The 19189-nt window shown below is 49.1% G+C and overlaps 1 protein-coding gene across 3 annotated transcripts in view; it reads right to left on the bottom strand.

The window, feature by feature from the left end:
- AGK (acylglycerol kinase) overlaps window positions 1–11878 on the bottom strand; it is an 85976-nt gene extending 74098 nt beyond the window's left edge. The window contains exon 1 of one of the 3 annotated variants that reach the window (XM_063928970.1): window positions 11779–11878. The gene's annotated coding sequence lies outside the window, so the exon portion shown is untranslated. Of the gene's footprint in view, window positions 1–11769 lie in introns of all 3 variants that reach the window. The other 2 variants (XM_063928969.1, XM_063928971.1) reach the window with 2 other exon arrangements.
- Window positions 11879–19189: the final 7311 nt, after the last annotated feature.

Genomic DNA, 19189 nt, shown 5'->3' with positions numbered 1-19189 from the left:
TCACAGAGAAGAAGCACATCACCGCCTCACTGACAGACATACACACTTCTGATAGAAAAGATGCAAAAAAAAGGGCAAAATGACTCTCAGGACCAGACCTCAACCCTCACCAAAGAGTCTGGTGCAATGATGATCTGTCCAAAGACATGAAGAGGACTATTTTTTCCTCCTATTCTGTATCTGTTTCAGCCCACTGTACATCACTGCACATAGAACAAACAGGGACCATTTTATAAAATAGATTTACCACTCTTGGGTGTGCAGTCGCCCCATAAAAGACGCACTCCTTGGGTGGTTAAATGGGTATTGGGTCGTTGGGTTGACTCAACTTAGGTAGACAGTCATTAGGTAGACATGTACTAGGTCGACAGGTCAAAAGGTCGACATGGGGTTTTGGACTTTTTTTGGTGTTGTTTCCTTCGTAAAGTGACGGGGAGCCACAATTAGTGCACCGTGTCTAGTTGGGATTTGTTAAACCGAGCGCTTGTGTGTGCTGGTGTGTAGTGTTCTGTAGAATTGTTTAATGAACCAGTAAAGAATTATGTAAATGGCTGAAAAATGAATAAAATGTAAAGAAGAAATAGAGTGAAGAAAAAAGAAGAAAATGAAAAAAAAGAAAAAAAAAAAGAAAAAAAAATATATATAAAAAATAATAAATGGGGAAGAAAAATAATAATATAAGTACTGAATGAAAAATAAATAAATAAATAAAAATAGAAATAAAAAATAATAAAATATAATAGTTTTTAAATTAAAAATAGGGAGGGGAGGGTGGGGTAAGGGGTAAAGTGCAATGTTTACAGCTCCTTTAGGAATAATTATATCAGTACTTATATTATTATTTTTCTTCCCCATTTATTATTTTTTATATTTTTTAAAAATTTTTCATTTTCTTCTTTTTTCTTCACTCTATTTCTTCTTTACATTTTATTCATTTTTCAGCCATTTACATAATTCTTTACTGGTTCATTAAACAATTCTACAGAACACTACACACCAGCACACACACAAGCGCTCGGTTTAACAAATCCCAACAATCACCAAATAACAACCTGAGCAGCTTTTTTTCCCTTCACAGCGCAGCAAACTATACCCAATTTATTCTGCACCGTGTCTAGTGTTCACTCTAGGATTTGGGCAGGGCGCCGGATTGAGAGGGGCACAAGCGTGGCGAAAAAGGAGCGTGGCCACGCAAAATAGGGGGCATGGTCATGTGGCGTAATAAAAGTGGGCGGTTCAGCCCACAGATGTTAAAACAGGGGGCGTGGGCGTCCGGCGGCGTCACTGTTGGGGGCGTGCCCAGCACCTACGAAGGTGCTGGGCTTCCCCCAAGCTATCTCACAGCGTGAATGCACGCTGGGAGGGCAGGAAGGGGGCGGCTGTTCTAGCAGGACGCCGCAGAAAAGGCAGAGCAGATTTTAACGTTAAAAGAAAAATCGGGCAGGGCGCGGCGCCCTGCTAAAACAGCCTAGCGTGAACACTAGTGTCCCCTTGCATGGCGAGCGTCGGGCAAGGTGCTTCGTTTCGCTACCGCTGCGCTTGGCACAGGTTACCGTTCCCAATTGTAGTCCATGTGGATCGTCAAGTATGGAAAAGTACAAAAAATGAAGAAAGAAAAAAAGTGAAAAAATCATGTCGACCTAATGACCGTGTCGACCTTCACGACCGTATCCTGGTTAAAAAATGCTCTGCCTTCAGCATCATAGAAGGTTGGGCTTGAATACGAATCTCACAGATTCAAAGTTTCTGCTTGCGCAGTAAACACACTGCTTTACTGCATCTAATCTTGACTTACTAATCCTTATTAAGAGCAATGGGCTTTACATTGTTTTATTATTATTATTTATTTATATTTTGAGTCAGTGAGTGGACACAATTTATAGATATCTATCTATACAACGTTTATTTGTCTGTCTGAATGCGATAAACTCCAAAACCAACCACTGAACCGATTACGATACGGTTTTCACCAAGGTGTAGGTAATTTTTCCAGGCAGGTTTTAGGCCAAGTTACATCACGATCGGTCATCAGTGGGATGTGGGTGGGGCTTCGCTGGGGAGGGTTCCCCTGTACAGCTCATGATGCAGAGTTGAGGGTAGCACAATAAAGGAGAAAGTGCACTGTAACCTGACAAATCTTAAATTTTCGCCTGCATCATCTGACATTGCGGGTCATTCCGAGGTGATCGCACGCTGCTGATTTTCGCTGCGCTGCGATCAGGTTTCTACTGCGCATGCACTGCATTGTGCACGCGCGTCGTACGGGTACAATGCGGATCGTTGCCGAGATATGGATTTAACGAAGAATCCATAAGCACAGCCGATCGCAAGAAGATTGACAGAAAGAGGGCGTTTGTGGGTGTCAACTGACCGTTTTCTGGAAGTGGTAGGGAAAACGCAAGCATGTCCGGGCGTTTGGAGGGCGGGTGTGTGACGTCAATTCCGGCACCAAAAAGACTGAAGTGATTGCAAGGGCTGAGTAGGTTCAGACCTACTCTGAAACTGCACAAAATGTTTTTGGCTCGGCTGCACAGGCGTTCGCACACTTGCAAAGTGAAAATACACTCCCCCGTGGGCGGCGACTATGCGTTTGCACGGCTGCTAAAAACAGCTAGCGAGCGATCAACTCGGAATGAGGGCCATGGTGACAACAGAGGCAGATGATAAAAAACAAAAATACCAACGACCTAATAGAGAGTGAGGCAAAAAATCCTCCTGGATTTCAGAGATCAACAAAAAATGGCACAGTAAATACTATTTACATTTTTTAATAAATAATCTAAAAGTGCATGGAATACAGTTTATTTTCACTTGGTTTTGAATAGGAGATTGCCATTTCTTGGTGTATAGCAGCCTGCAGCTCATTAACGGTTCTTGGTTAATGGGCTTGATTCAATTCAGCGTGATGTTATGCCGAAGTTGAGGATTTCTTCTTGACCCACAGGAGCAGAAATCCAACAAAACTACTGGCGCGATGCGGTTTGCTGCCCTTAGCGCGCCAGAAACAGCATCGCGCCCTGCACTTAAGTCGGAGAATGCCGGTTCTCGCGACTAAACACCATGTTTAAGGAGTGAGAATCGGCATTCTTGGTGAAAACCGATTACGCACTGAATTGAATAGCTTCAGGAGCTCCTTCCCGCCGCTGTTCAATTCACCCTGAATTGAATCGAGGCCAATGTTTGTAGGCCTCAGTCGTCAGATGGCCCCATTGGCCATGTAGAGGCCTTTCATGAAGCTAATGAGGATTGTTTTCCACCCAGTAATGAAAATTCTGCTTGTTAGCGTAGCCAGACAATTGAAAGTGAGCTTCATCAGGAATTTGCAGCGATAGCCTAAGAAAAGACCCGCCAAGTGATGCAAAACTTTAGGAATCGACTACAGATGTGTATCACGAATGAGGGTCGCCATCTGGACGGAATCCTATTCAAAACCAACTGGAAATAAACTGCATTCCACGCACTTGTAGATTATGTACTAAAATTCTAAACAGCAATTATCTGTTTTGCAAAAGTAGACACGTTAGGTTTTATGTAGAAATGGGAACTTTTACATGTTTACCTAAAAGCTCTATCCATAACTTCTATGGTATCCGGTCATTAGGTCTACCGCTATTGGTTGGCATGCATCAGGTCTACATGGAAAAAGTCTGACATGAGTTTTTATCATTTTTTTTTCTTCATTTTTTGAACTTTTTCATACATTACGATCCATGTGGGCTACGATTGGAAATATTAACCTGCCCTTGCCCAAAGCACGGCGAGCCCTGCGAGGGGACACGGTGCACTAATTAGGGTACCCGGTCACTTTACGAAGAAAACGTCACCCAAAAAAATTCAGAAAACTCATGTCGACCCTTTTCCACGTCGAGCTACTTCAGGTGTCGACCCTATGATCCATTCTATATAAAGGCAATCTGTATTTTAGGATAAGAGCCTTTTATTTTTTTCCTTTAACACCGTTTCATGGGGGTCATTCCGACCCGCTCGCTGCAGATTGTCGCAGCGCAGCGATCGAGTCGGAACCGCGCATGCGCCGGCGCATGGCAGTCGTTGCTGCCTAGCGATCGGCTCTGAGACAGAGGCGGTCGCTGGGCGGGAGGGGGCTGAACAGGCGCGTTAAGCCGCCGTTTAGGAGGCGCGGTCCTGCCAACGCAGGCGTAGCCGGACCGTTGGGGGGGGGCGGGCTGCGGAGGCTGCGTGACGTCTCACGCAGCCGCGATTGGGTCGGAACCGCGCATGCGCCGCAGTGCGCCGGCACATGGCAGTCGTCGCTGCCTAGCGATCACCTCTGAGACAGAGGCGGTCGCTGGGCGGGAGGGGGCTGAAAGGCAGCGTGAAGCCGCCATTTAGGAGGCGCGTTCCGTCCAACGCAGATGTGGCTGGACCGTTGGGGGGGGGGGGGCGGCCCGCGGCGGCTGCGTGACGTCTCACGCAGCCGTTGCGGCCAGCGGCAAACATCTTCCAGCCAGCCGCAGAGTAACTGGCAGGGAGTTACTCCTGAAATACAAAAGGCGCGATGCTTTTGTATTTGTGCGGGGAAGGGGGGGCGGCACGGACATGCGGGTCGGACTAGCCCTGTGCTAGGCGTCCCCCCACATGTCAGGGGAGATGATCGTAGCTCAGCTACGATCAACTCGGAATGACCCCCTATATTTGTTTTTTAAATAAGGAATTTATGTGCAGAATGCGGCTTTAATTAAAACCATTCATTACTCCCCCTTATTGTGAATTTGTTTCCAATTCAACGGAATTATTTAGTGATATCCATTTGTAACAATTGTTTATTTTTTTTCCCCAGAGCACCTCGGAGCAGAGCTGAACGCTGGTGTTGCGCTGTTATCTAGACACCTCTCGCTGAATACACGATGAGCTGGTTATCTGTACAACACGTTCTGCTTGGCATTCCCCGAGGATAAGCGGAAGGACATCTGGTGAAGGCTGTCTGACCACTATCTCTGCAGTGTCCATGTCCGACCGCTACGTGACTCTGCCTGACAGGCAAAATCAATGCGGAGCATGGGGTACGACTGGGTGCTCCGCGGAAACGGGGGCACTGATGTATCCATAAATAGATGCACGCTGGTACGGACAGGGAAGGGCGCAGGCATTTACTGTATGTAAATCTGTTCATTTACAACTAGATAGGATATAATGGCGGTAGCAGCATAAACCAGATTCCAAGGCGGACTTCTCTGCAAATCTAATTTTCTATCCAGCCGATTTCCCACACTGATACAATCGTATAATGATGCCTTTCATCCGTCACCTTGCTGGCCATTCTCTCAGCCAGTTATCTGTCTCTTACCAGATGTCCTGTATCCATTCATCCCTTCATCACAATCCGCCTGCTTTCTCACATTCATCTCTATAGTTCTCAGCCCTCACACTTATCTGCCGAGCATGTCCTCCGGACCAGTTCCCATACCAACCATGGTTTTACTCATCACCTCCCCTTATTTATTTATTACCAGTTATTTATACAGCGCACATATTCCGCAGCGCTGTACAGAGAATATTTGGCCATTCACATCAGTCCCTGCCCCAGTGGAGCTTACACTCTATATTCCCTATCACATGTACGGGGGTCATTCCGAGTTGATCGCTCGCTAGCTACTTTTAGCAGCCGTAAAAACGCATAGTCGCCGCCCACAGGGGGGGGGGGGGGTGTATTTTAGCTTTGCAAATGTGCGGATGCATGTGCAGCCGAGCGGGACGAAAACGTTTATTTGCCGTTTCTGAGTAGCTCTGGACTTACTCAGCCCTTGCGATCACTTCAGTCTTTTTGGTCCCGGAATTGACGTCAGACACCCGCCCTGCAAACGCTTGGACATCCCTGCGTTTTTCCAAACACTCCCAGAAAACGGTCAGTTGACACCCACAAACGCCTTCTTCTTGTCAATCTCCTTGCGATCGGCTGTGCGAATGAATTCTTTGTTAAATCCATCGCCCAGCAACGATCCGCTTTGTACCTGTGCGATGCGCCTGCGCATTGCGGTGCATACGCATGCGCAGTAGTAACCTGTTTGCTGCGCTGCGAAAAACGTCAGCGAGCGATCAAGTCGGAATGACCCCCATACACGCACACACTTTCATGCTAGGGGCAATTGTGTTGGGATCCAATTACCCTAGCAGTATATTTTTGGAGTGTGGGAGTACCCGGAGAAAACCCACGCAAGTACGGGGAGAATATACAAACTCCACACAGTTAGGGCTATGGTGGGAATTTATCCCATGACCTCATTCCTACTAAGCAGTAATGCTAACCATTACACCATCCGTACTGCCTTCAGAACTGTAGTGTGTTGCTCCAGCAAAGACAGCCGTGATTCCTCTTATTTGTCCCATTCCAATATTATTCTCTATCACTGTCCTCGCTCTACACTATTTTCTGCTTCATGCCAGCGCTATAATCCATAACTGCCTGCTGACTGTACTCCTTTCCTCATGCCAGCCCTGTACCCGCTCCCCACCACCCACCCACTGCCTCTATTCTTCCTTACATCCTCATCCCATCTCCCTCACTGCCCTACTGGCATCTCTCCTTCATATCCTCATACCAACGCTGCACCCACTACCCACCACCACCACCACCACCACCCACCCATCACCTCTATTCTTCCTTACATCCTCATCCCATCTCCCTCACTGCCCTACTGGCATCTCTCCTTCATATACTCATACCAACGCTGCACCCACTACCCCCCACCACCACCACCACCACCCACCCACCACCTCTATTCTTCGTTACATCCTCATCCCATCTCCCTCACTGCCGTACTGGCATCTCTCCTTCATATCCTCATACCAAACCTGCACCCACTACCCACCACCCACCCACCGCCTCTATTCTTCCTTACATCCTCATCCCATCTCCCTCACTGTCCTACTGGCATCTCTCCTTCATATCCTCATACCAACCGTGCACCCACTACCCACCCACCGCCTCTATTCTTCCTTACATCCTCATCACATCTCCCTCACTGCCCTACTGACATCTCTCCTTCATATCCTCATACCAACCCTGCACCCACTACCCACCACCCACCGCCTCTATTCTTCCTTACATCCTCATCCCATCTCCCTCACTGCCCTACTGACATCTCTCCTTCATATCCTCATACCAACCCTGCACCCACTACCCACCACCACCACCACCCACCCACCGCCTCTATTCTTCCTTACATCCTCATCCCATCTCCCTCACTGCCCTACTGGCATCTCTCCTTCATATCCTCATACCAACCCTGCACCCACTACCCACCACCCACCCAATGCCTCTATTCTTCCTTACATCCTCATCCCATCTCCCTCACTGCCCTACTGGCATCTCTTCTTCATATCCTCATACCAACCCTGCACCCACTACCCACCACCCACCCACCGCCTCTATTCTTCCTTACATCCTCATCCCATCTCCCTCGCTGCCCTACTGGCATCTCTCCTTCATATCCTCATACCAACCCTGCACCCACTACCCCCCCCACCGCCTCTATTCTTCCTTACAGCCTCATCCCATCTCCCTCACTGCCCTACTGACATCTCTCCTTCATATCCTCACACCAACCCTGCACCCACTACCCACCGCCTCTATTCTTCCTTACATCCTCATCCCATCTCCCTCACTGCCCTACTGACATCTCTCCTTCATATCCTCACACCAACCCTGCACCCACTACCCACCACCACCCACTGCCTCTTTTCTTCCTTACATCCTCAACCCATCTCCCTCACTGCCCTACTGACATTCCTCTCCTTCATATCCTCACACCAACCCTGCACCCACTACCCACCCACCGCCTCTATTCTTCCTTACATCCTCATCCCATCTCCATCACTGCCTTACTGGCATCTCTCCTTCATATCCTCATACCAACCCTGCACCCACTACCCACCCACTGCCTCTATTCTTCCTTACATCCTCATCCCATCTCCCTCACTGCCCTACTGACATTTCATTGATTCACTTCCTCATGCTAAGTCTGTACCACCTAAGTACCTCCCCTGCTGGCCCTGTTCTTCCTCCTGCCTCTCCTATTCTCCCTCACTACAGCCCATCATGCTGGCCCTGATCTTCCTGCTGCTCCCCCTACTCTTCCTCACTACCTCCCCTGCTGGCCCTGTTCTTCCTCCTGCCTCTCCTATTCTCCCTCACTACACACGGTCACGCTGCAGTCTCCCAGTGACACTCTCCCTTACTATAAAGCTGGGTACACACGGGACGATCTAGCCAACTATTTTGTCTAGATAGTTCGTTGAACGATAATATTGCTCCGTGTGTACAGGCTAGATCGTTCACTAGGCGCGGGTAAACAACAAAATCGTTGATAGACTGTGCTGCAAGGTCAATTTTGGCTTAGATCGTTCATGATCGTTCACTGTCCACACAGCGTACTGTATATGAACGATTTTGGCAGAGATTATGTCATCTAGCCACTAAGAGAATATTTACATTTGGAGCCAAAAACCATCTTGGCAAGATCTTTGAAAGACTGAAAGATTTGGCTAGATCTATCCATGTGTACATTCTAGATCACCGAGTCAGGAGCAGGGAGCTGAAAGTGACAGATTTTATCTTTCGGTGTGTACCCAGCTTGAAGGTGGGTACACACCGCTCTGCTAATGCACGCCGACTCTCCTGTCTTCTGATTACTTCCTCCCACTCCTATCTCCAAGATTTTTCACGTGCTGCTCCCTTTCTCTGGAATTCTTTACCTCTCCCCCTCAGACTCTCCACCTCTCTACAAAACTTCAAACGGGCTCTTAAGACCCATTTCTTTACCAAACCTAGCCAAATCTCAACCTAACCCTCTGTTCCATCCTCTCTATGTACCCCATCTGTGTCACCCCTGTCTGTCTACCCCTCCCCTTAGAATGTAAGCTCTCACGAGCAAGGCCCTCTTCCCTCATGTGCTTATACTTTTCTTACTTTAATAATCCTCAACTGCCCAGATCCCGCAGTTTTTTGGCCACCTGGAACTTATCTCTATGTTTACTGGTGTAGTTATGCTTAGTTGCCCTGTACTTGTCCTATATTGTCTTCAACTGTAAGTCACTGTTTTCCTGTTTTGATTATGTGCTTATGTACTCTGTAATTGGGCGCTGCGGAACCCTTGTGGCGCCATATAAATAAAGGATAATAATAATAATAATACACACTGAGCGCTTTTCCCCCCTGCCCAGCGATGTCAGCGGGTGTGAGCGGCTTTCCATAGCAGGACGCTATGAAAAGCCGCTCACCCCGCTGTTTATCTACTGGTAATACCAGCAGATGAACGGCGGCCGCCAGCGATGAAGCGGGAGCGCGCATCAGCGCTCATCCCCGGGGCATACACACTGGGCGGCTTTGAGCTGAAACACCAAAAGTGACCTGCTCTCAGCTCAAAATCACACAGTGTGTATGGGCCCTAACTCTACAGAATCAGTAACACTCTCCCTCACTGTCACTCTGCAGTCTCAGTAACACTCTCCCTCACTGTCACTCTGCAGTCTCCCAGTGACACTCTCCCTCACTGTCACTCTGCAGTCTCAGTAACACTCTCCCACACTGTCACTCTGCAGTCTCAGTAACACTCTCCCTCACTGTCACTCTGCAGTCTCAGTAACACTCTCCCACACTGTCACTCTGCAGTCTCAGTAACACTCTCCCACACTGTCACTCTGCAGTCTCAGTAACACTCTCCCTCACTGTCACTCTGCAGTCTCAGTAACACTCTCCCTCACTGTCACTCTGCAGTCTCCCAGTGACACTCTCCCTCACTGTCACTCTGCAGTCTCAGTAACACTCTCCCACACTGTCACTCTGCAGTCTCAGTAACACTCTCCCTCACTGTCACTCTGCAGTCTCAGTAACACTCTCCCACACTGTCACTCTGCAGTCTCAGTAACACTCTCCCTCACTGTCACTCTGCAGTCTCAGTAACACTCTCCCACACTGTCACTCTGCAGTCTCAGTAACACTCTCCCACACTGTCACTCTGCAGTCTCAGTAACACTCTCCCTCACTGTCACTCTGCAGTCTCAGTAACACTCTCCCTCACTGTCACTCTGCAGTCTCAGTAACACTCTCCCTCACTGTCACTCTGCAGTCTCAGTAACACTCTCCCACACTGTCACTCTGCAGTCTCTCAGTAACACTCTCCATCACTGTCACTCTGCAGTCTCTCAATAACACTCTCCCTCACTGTCACTCTGCAGTCTCTCAGTAACTCTCCCTCACTGTCACTCTGCAGTCTCTCAGTAACACTCTCCCTCACTGTCACTCTGCAGTCTCTCAGTAACACTCTCCCTCACTGTCACTCTGCAGTCTCAGTAACACTCTCCCTCACTGTCACTCTGCAGTCTCTCAGTAACACTCTCCCTCACTGTCACTCTGCAGTCTCTCAGTAACACTCTCCCTCACTGTCACTCTGCAGTCTCTCAGTAACACTCTCCATCACTGTCACTCTGCAGTCTCTCAATAACACTCTCCCTCACTGTCACTCTGCAGTCTCTCAGTAACACTCTCCCTCACTGTCACTCTGCAGTCTCTCAGTAACACTCTCCCTCACTGTCACTCTGCAGTCTCTCAGTAACACTCTCCCTCACTGTCACTCTGCAGTCTCTCAGTAACACTCTCCCTCACTGTCACTCTGCAGTCTCCCAGTGACACTCTCCCTCACTGTCACTCTGCAGTCTCTCAGTAACACTCTCCCTCACTGTCACTCTGCAGTCTCTCAGTAACACTCTCCCTTATTATCACTCTGCAGTCTCCCAGTGACATTCACCCTCACTGTCACTCTGCAGTCTCTCATTGACACTCTCTAATCACTCTGCAGTCTCTTACTGTCACTCTGCAGTCTCCCAGTGACATTCTTCCTCACTATCACTCTGCAGTCTCCCAGTGACACTCTCCCTCACTGTCACTCTGCAGTCTCCCAGTGACACTCTCCCTCACTGTCACTCTGCAGTCTCCCAGTGACACTCTCCCTCACTGTCACTCTGCAGTCTCCCAGTGACACTCTCCCTCACTGTCACTCTGCAGTCTCCCAGTGACACTCTCCCTCACTGTCACTCTGCAGTCTCCCAGTGGCACTCTCCCTATCACTCTGTAGTCTCTCAGTGACACTCTCCCTCACTATCACTCTGCAGTCTCCCAGTGACATTCTTCCTCACTGTCACCCTGCAGTTTCTCAGTACAGTGACATTTGCAGTCTCTCAGTGACACTCTCCCTCACTGTCACTCTGCAGTCTCTCAGTACAGAGACACTCTCCCTCACTATCACTCTGCAGTCTCTCAGTACAGAGACACTCTCCCTCACTGTCCCTGTGCAGTCTCTCAGTAAAGTGACACTCTGCAGTCTCTCAGTAAACACTCTCACTGTCACCCTGCAGTTTCTCAGGACAGTTACATCTGCAGTCTCTCAGTGACACTCTCCCTCACTGTCACTCTGCAGTCTCCCAGTGACACTCTCCCTCACTGTCACTCTGCAGTCTCCCAGTGACACTCTCCCTCACTGTCACTCTGCAGTCTCCCAGTGACACTCTCCCTCACTGTCACTCTGCAGTCTCCTCCCTTACTGTCACTCTGCAGTCTCCCAGTGACACTCTCCCTCACTATCACTCTGCAGTCTCCCAGTGGCACTCTCCCTATCACTCTGTAGTCTCTCAGTGACACTCTCCCTCACTGTCACTCTGCAGTCTCTCAGGACAGTGACATCTGCAGTCTCAGTGACACTCTCCCTCTGCAGTCTCTCAGGACAGTGACATCTGCAGTCTCTCAGTGACACTTGCCTCTCTCACCTGTGTCCTCTCTGTCACGTGTCCCCGGCAGCACTCTGCACCATGCAGTCAGTCTCAGTGCACTGCATTCTGTGTCCTCCGGAAACGTCACACGCATCTTTCAGTACCTCCTGTAAGACTGGCCGAGCCGTTACCATGACAACCCACACTCCCCGTCACCTTCCAAATGGTTACATAATTCACATTTCAGGCTGCAGTGCAGGCAGCCACATACAGTGTACATTCACAGGGTCTCTGGGAGCAATTATCTCTATTTCCAACAGTCTATTCCCTGTGTGTGTGACACACATGTTTCCTGTGGTAGCCTGAGTATAAATCAGTGGCTCAGCCAGGCCAGAGACATTGGGTTAAAATTACATTTACTAAGATAGTTCTATTTAAGATGGGATGTTGCCCATAGCAACCAAACAGATTCTACTTCTCATTTATCTAGAACCTTCTAACAGATAATACCTGGAGTCTGATCGGTTGCTATGGGCAACATCCCATGGTAAATAGACCTGAGTAAATTTACCCCATTGTGAGGATTTATTCGTAGATTGATTGCATACCCTCTAACGTGACCCATTCTATTAGGTACAAAGGGGTAGATATGAAACCAGGCGATATGGGGAAAAAGCGGCACATTATATGCGCTGATGCCGCTTCTGCCCCATGTAAGACAGCAGTAATTACGGGGCAAATGCCAGGGGCGCTATGTGCCTCCATCCTTATCAGCTCTGCTATCCACAAGATGCACCGTTACGCCGCGCAATGTATGAACGGTTTCAACAGCTGCAGGTGTCGTTACCCCATCATCACCACAGCAGGAACAGCGCTGTCCCTGGCTGCTGCGTCTGCCGGGCTCCGGGCTGCATGTGAGATCTGGCAAGGCTTGCAGAATGTCACACATGTGCACTGGAGCCGGCCGGTAGGGTAGACACAGCGCATTAGCAGACCCTCCAACATGATCCACCCCACTAGGTACAAAATACTCTGTTCCTGGACTTCCCTCTTAATTTATGATTTCCATCACCTGTGTTGAACTATTTACTTGATAAGAAAGCTGTTTCTTCACAGGTGATCAATAATAAATTAAGAGGGAAGTCCAGAAACAGAGCATTTTGTACCTAGTGGGGCGGGTCATGTTGGAGGGTATGCATTAGCACTAGGCTGATGCACTGTGACCTCTGACAGAAATGGCCGGAGTCTCATCCTCCTCAGTTTCCCCTACCGACCACTAAAGACTTTGCCGTACCTCCCCCTAATATCATACCCCTCCACCTACATTTTCAAGTTTTTGGGCAGGGTCTTCAATAATATACCATATATAGGCCCTCATTCCGAGTTGATCGCTCGCTACCTACTTTTTGCAGCCGAGCAAACGCATAGTTGCCGCCCACAGAGGAGTGTATTTTCGCTTTGCAAGTGTGCGAACGCCTGTGCAGCCGAGCGGGACGAAAACATTTTGTGCAGTTTCTGAGTAGCTCTGGACTTCTCAGCCGCTGCGATCACTTCTGTCTTTTTGGTCCTGGAATTGACGTCAGACACCCGCCCTGCAAACGCTTGGACACGCCTGCGTTTTTCCAACCACTCCCAGAAAACGGTCAGTTGCCACCCACAATCGCCCTCTTCCTGTAAATCTCCTTGCGATCGGCTGTGCGAATGGATTCTTTGTTAAATCCATCGCCCAGCAACGATTCGCTTTGTACCTGTACGACACGCGCGGGCATTGCAGTGCATACGCATGCGCAGTAGTAACCTGTTCGCTGCGCTGCGAAAAACGTCAGCGAGCGATCAACTCGGAATGACCCCCACAGCACGGATAACCAAGTTATAAGAAAACATTATTATATGGAGGATGGGGCGCTCGGAACACTAGTTATGCTTGGGAGAACTAGTAACCCAGGCAGCAGATACATGTGTACAGCGCCGTCCCCAGGTCATATGGAGCCCAGCACAAATAAAAAAGGCTACGTTTCAGGCTGCAGTGGGCCCCAAAGGCAGATCAGGCCTCCCATGCCCCCTAAGCCTGTGCATGAGGGACACACTGAGTCAGTAGTCTGACATGCCTTTATTATGCAAATCAGTGATGTCACAGTGGCCAGTGACATCATAACACAGGACAGCAGTTGAGGCTCGCACATAGTATCATTTCTCTGACGTCCTAAGTGGATGCTGGGGACTCCGTCAGGACCATGGGGAATAGCGGCTCCGCAGGAGACAGGGCACAAAAGTAAAAGCTTTAGGATCAGGTGGTGTGCACTGGCTCCTCCCCCTATGACCCTCCTCCAAGCCTCAGTTAGGTTTTTGTGCCCGTCCGAGCAGGGTGCAATCTAGGTGGCTCTCCTAAAGAGCTGCTTAGAAAAAGTTTTTAGGTTTTTTATTTTCAGTGAGTCCTGCTGGCAACAGGCTCACTGCATCGAGGGACTTAGGGGAGAGAAGTGAACTCACCTGCGTGCAGGATGGATTGGCTTCTTAGGCTACTGGACACCATTAGCTCCAGAGGGAGTCGGAACACAGGTCTCACCCTGGGGTTCGTCCCGGAGCCGCGCCGCCGACCCCCCTTGCAGATGCCGAAGATGGAAGAGGTCCAGAAGCAGGCGGCAGAAGACTTTTCAGTCTTCCTGAGGTAGCGCACAGCACTGCAGCTGTGCGCCATTGTTGTCAGCACACTTCACACAGCAGTCACGGAGGGTGCAGTGCGCTGGGGGGGCGCCCTGGGCAGCAATGTATAATACCTTTTTTATGGCTAAAAATACATCACATATAGCCCCTGGGGGCTATATGGATGTATTTAACCCCTGCCAGGTCTCAGAAAAACGGGAGAAGAAGCCCGCCGAAAAGGGGGCGGGGCCTATTCTCCTCAGCACACAGCGCCATTTTCCCTCACAGAAATGCTGGTGGGAAGGCTCCCAGGCTCTCCCCTGCACTGCACTACAGAAACAGGGTTAAAACAGAGAGGGGGGGCACTGATTTGGCGATATGATTACATATATTAAAATGCTATAAGGGAAAAGCACTTATATAAAGGTTGTCCCTGTATAATTATAGCGTTTTTGGTGTGTGCTGGCAAACTCTCCCTCTGTCTCCCCAAAGGGCTAGTGGGTCCTGTCCTCTATCAGAGCATTCCCTGTGTGTGTGCTGTGTGTCGGTACGTGTGTGTCGACATGTATGAGGACGATGTTGGTGAGGAGGCGGAGCAATTGCCTGAAATGGTGATGTCACTCTCTAGGGAGTCGACACCGGAATGGATGGCTTAATTAAGGAATTACGTGATAATGTCAACACGCTGCAAGGTCGGTTGACGACATGAGACGGCCGGCAAACAAATTAGTACCTGTCCAGGCGTCTCAAACACCGTCAGGGGCTGTAAAACGCTCATTTACCTCAGTCGGTCGACACAGACACAGACACGGACACTGACTCCAGTGTCGACGGTGAAGAAACAAACGTATTTTCCTTTAGGGCCACACGTTACATGTTAAGGGCAATGAAGGAGGTGTTACATATTTCTGATACTACAAGTACCACAAAGATGGGTATTATGTGGGGTGTGAAAAAACTACCTGTAGTTTTTCCTGAATCAGATAAATTAAATGAAGTGTGTGATGATGAGTGGGTTTCCCCCGATAGAAAATTATTGGCGGTATACCCTTTCCCGCCAGAAACACCCTTTAGGGTGGATAAGGCGCTCACACGCTTATCAAAACAAGTGGCGGTACCGTCTCCAGATAGGGCCGCCCAGTGGCGTAAGTTTGTCCCAGTTGGCCGGAGGCAAGAAAAATATTGGTGCCCCCCCACCCCCCATATATCATCCTTAAACCAATAAGATGCCATTTTGAGATCCGAGTAAAACCAAACCCGCTCATCTCTAATTCTAACTATATGAAGGTACTACAAAACCCGTTGCAACCATGCAGATCTATGTAGTGGTCCAACCACACACTACATAGATCTGCTCAGTCACTCACAATGCTGATTATTTCTCCGACAATTAATTTGCAAGTGTCATATCCAGGATTAGAACCCACAACCTTTTACACTGGTAGCATGCACCTTACTGATGGAGATATCTGCTCTTGCATAGGAAGCATGAGAATTCTAACTATATGAAGTTACTTGTAATTGTCAGAGAAATAACTTCATATAGTTAGAATTCTCCTGTTTCCTTTTTAGGAGCAAATAGCTTCATCAGTAAGGTGTCTGCTTCCAGTGTATCTATAATAAAGAGGGTGTGATTTGTATGGTGTAAGGCTGCTGTCAATTAACTTAATTGATTAATGTCGCTGAACACACGGAACAGGAGGAGAGGTGCCCCCCTTCAAAGCAGGAGCCCGGCGGCAGGTGACTCCATTGCCTCCCAGAGTTCTGCCTCTGGGGCCGCCCTCAAGGAGCCAGCTGAGAGGCTGGAAAATATCCTAAAAAGGTATATACACACATACTGGTGTTATACTGCGACCAGCGATCGCCTCAACCTGGATGTGCAGCGCTGGGGTGGCTTGGTCGGATTTCCTGACTGAAAATATTGATACCCTTGACAGGGACAGTATTTTATTGACTATAGAGCATTTAAAGGATGCTTTTCTATATATGCGAGATGCACAGAGGGATATTTGCACTCTGGCATCAAGAGTAAGTGCGATGTCCATATCTGCCAGAAGATGTTTATGGACACGACAGTGGTCAGGTGATGCAGATTCCAAACGGCACATGGAAGTATTGCCGTATAAAGGGGAGGAGTTATTTGGGGTCGGTCCTTCGGACCTGGTGGCCACGGCAACAGCTGGAAAATCCACCTTTTTTACCCCAAGTCACATCTCAGCAGAAAAAGACACCGTCTTTTCAGCCTCAGTCCTTTCGTCCCCATAAGGGCAAGCGGGCAAAAGGCCAGTCATATCTGCCCAGGGATAGAGGAAAGGGAAGAAGACTGCAGCAGGCAGCCCATTCCCAGGAACAGAGCCCTCCACCGCTTCTACTAAGTCCTCAGCATGACGCTGGGGCCGTACAAGCGGACTCAGGTGCGGTGGGGGGTCGTCTCAAGAGTTTCAGCGCGTAGTGGGCTCACTCGCAAGTGGACCCCTGGATCCTACAAGTAGTATCCCAGGGGTACAGATTGGAAATTCGAGACGTCTCCCCCTCGCAGGTTCCTGATGTCTGTTTTACCAACGTCTTCCTCCGACAGGGAGGCAGTATTGGAAACAATTCACAAGCTGTATTCCCAGCAGGTGATAATCAAAGTACCCCTCCTACAACAAGGAAAGGGGTATTATTCCACACTATATTGTGGTACTGAAGCCGGACGGCTCGGTGAGACCTATTCTAAATGGATAATCTTTGAACACTTACATACAAAGGTTCAAATCAAGATGGAGTCACTCAGAGCAGTGATAGCGAACCAATAGGGTGTCCCTGGACATCAAGGTTGCTTACCTCCATGTCCCAAATTGCCCTTCTCACCAAGGGTACCTCAGGTTCGTGGGACGGAACTGTCACTATCAGTTTCAGACGCTGCCGTTTGGATTGTCCACGGCACCCCGGGTCTTTACCAAAGTAATGGCCGAAATGATGATTCTTCTTCAAAGAAAAGGCGTCTTAATTATCCCTTACTTGGACGATCTCCTGATAAGGGCAGGGTCCAGAGAACAGTTGGAAGTCGGAGTAGCACTATCTCAAGTAGTTCTACGACAGCACGGGTGGATTTTAAATATCCAAAATCGCAGCCGTTTCCGACGACACGTCTGCTGTGCCTAGGGATGGTTCTGGACACAGTCCAGAAAAAGGTGTTTCTCCCGGAGGAGAAAGCCAGGGAGTTATCCGAGCTAGTCAGGAACCTCCTAAAACCAGGAAAAGTGTCAGTGCATCATTGCACAAGAGTCCTGGGAAAAATGGTGGCTTATTACGAAGCGATTCCATTCGGCAGATTCCACGCAAGAACCTTTCAGTGGGATCTGCTGGACAAATGGTCCGGATCGCATCTTCAGATGCATCAGCGGATAACCCTATCTCCAAGGACAAGGGTGTCTCTCCTGTGGTGGTTACAGAGTGCTCATCTTCTAGAGGGCCGCAGATTCGGCATTCAGGATTGGATGCTGGTGACCACGGAGGCCAGCCTGAGAGGCTGGGGAGCAGTCACACAAGGAAAAATTTCCAGGGAGTGTGATCAAGTCTGGAGACTTTTCTCCACATAAATATAATGGAGCTAAGGGCAATTTACAATGCTCTAAGCTTAGTAAGACCTCTGCTTCAAGGTCAGCCGGTATTGATCCAGTGGGACAACAACACGGCAGTCGCCCACGTAAACAGACAGGGCGGCACAAGAAGCAGGAGGGCAATGGCAGAAACTGCAAGGATTTTTCGCTGGGCGGAAAATCATGTGATAGCACTGTCAGCAGTGTTCATTCCGGGAGTGGACAACTGGGAAGCAGACTTCCTCAGCACAACCTCCACCCGGGAGAGTGGGGACTTCATCGGGAAGTCTTCCACATGATTGTGAACCGTTGGGAAAGACCAAAGGTGGACATGATGGCGTCCCGCCTGAACAAAAAACTGGACAAGTATTGCGCCAGGTCAAAAGACCCTCAGGCAATAGCTGTGGACGTTCTGGTAACACCGTGGGTGTACCAGTCGGTGTATGTCTTACCTCCTCTGCTTCTCATACCCAAGGTATTGAGAATTATAAGACGTAGAGGAGTAAGAACTATACTCGTGGCTCCGGATTGGCCAAGAAGGACTTGGTACCCGGAACTTCAAGAGATGCTCACAGAGGACTCATGGCCTCTGCCGCTAAGAAGGGACTTGTTTCAGCAAGTACCATGTCTGTTCCAAGACTTACCGCGGCTGCGTTTGACGGCATGGCGGTTGAACGCCGGATCCTAAGGGAAAAAGGCATTCCGGAAGAGGTCATTCCTACCCTGGTCAAAGCCAGGAAGGAGGTGACCGCACAACATTATCACCACATGTGGCGAAAATATGTTGCGTGGTGTGAGGCCAGGAAGGCCCCACGAAGAAATTTCAACTCGGTCGTTTCCTGCATTCCTGCAAACAGGAGTGTCTATGGGCCTCAAATTGGGGTCCATTAAGGTTCCAATTTCGGCCCTGTCGATTTTCTTCCAAAAAAGAATTGGCTTCAGTTCCTGAAGTCCAGAAGTTTGTCAAGGGAGTGCTGCATATACAACCCCCTTTTGTGCCTCCAGTGGCACTGTGGGATCTCAACGTAGTTCTGGGATTCCTCAAATCACATTGGTTTAAACCGCTCAAATCTGTGGATTTGAAATATTTCACAGGGAAAGTGACCATGCGGTTGGCCCTGGCCTCGGCCAGGCGAGTGTCAGAATTGGCGGCGTTTGTCTCACAAAAGCCCATATCTGATTGTCCATTCGGACAGGGCAGAGCTGCGGACTCGTCCCCAGTTTCTCCCTAAGGTGGTGTC

The sequence above is a fragment of the Pseudophryne corroboree genome, chromosome 6, assembly GCF_028390025.1.
Source record: "Pseudophryne corroboree isolate aPseCor3 chromosome 6, aPseCor3.hap2, whole genome shotgun sequence".
NCBI classification, from domain to species: Eukaryota; Metazoa; Chordata; class Amphibia; order Anura; family Myobatrachidae; genus Pseudophryne; species Pseudophryne corroboree.
The sequence above is the reverse complement of the archived record's forward strand: the minus strand, read 5'-3'. Positions and strand labels throughout refer to the sequence as shown.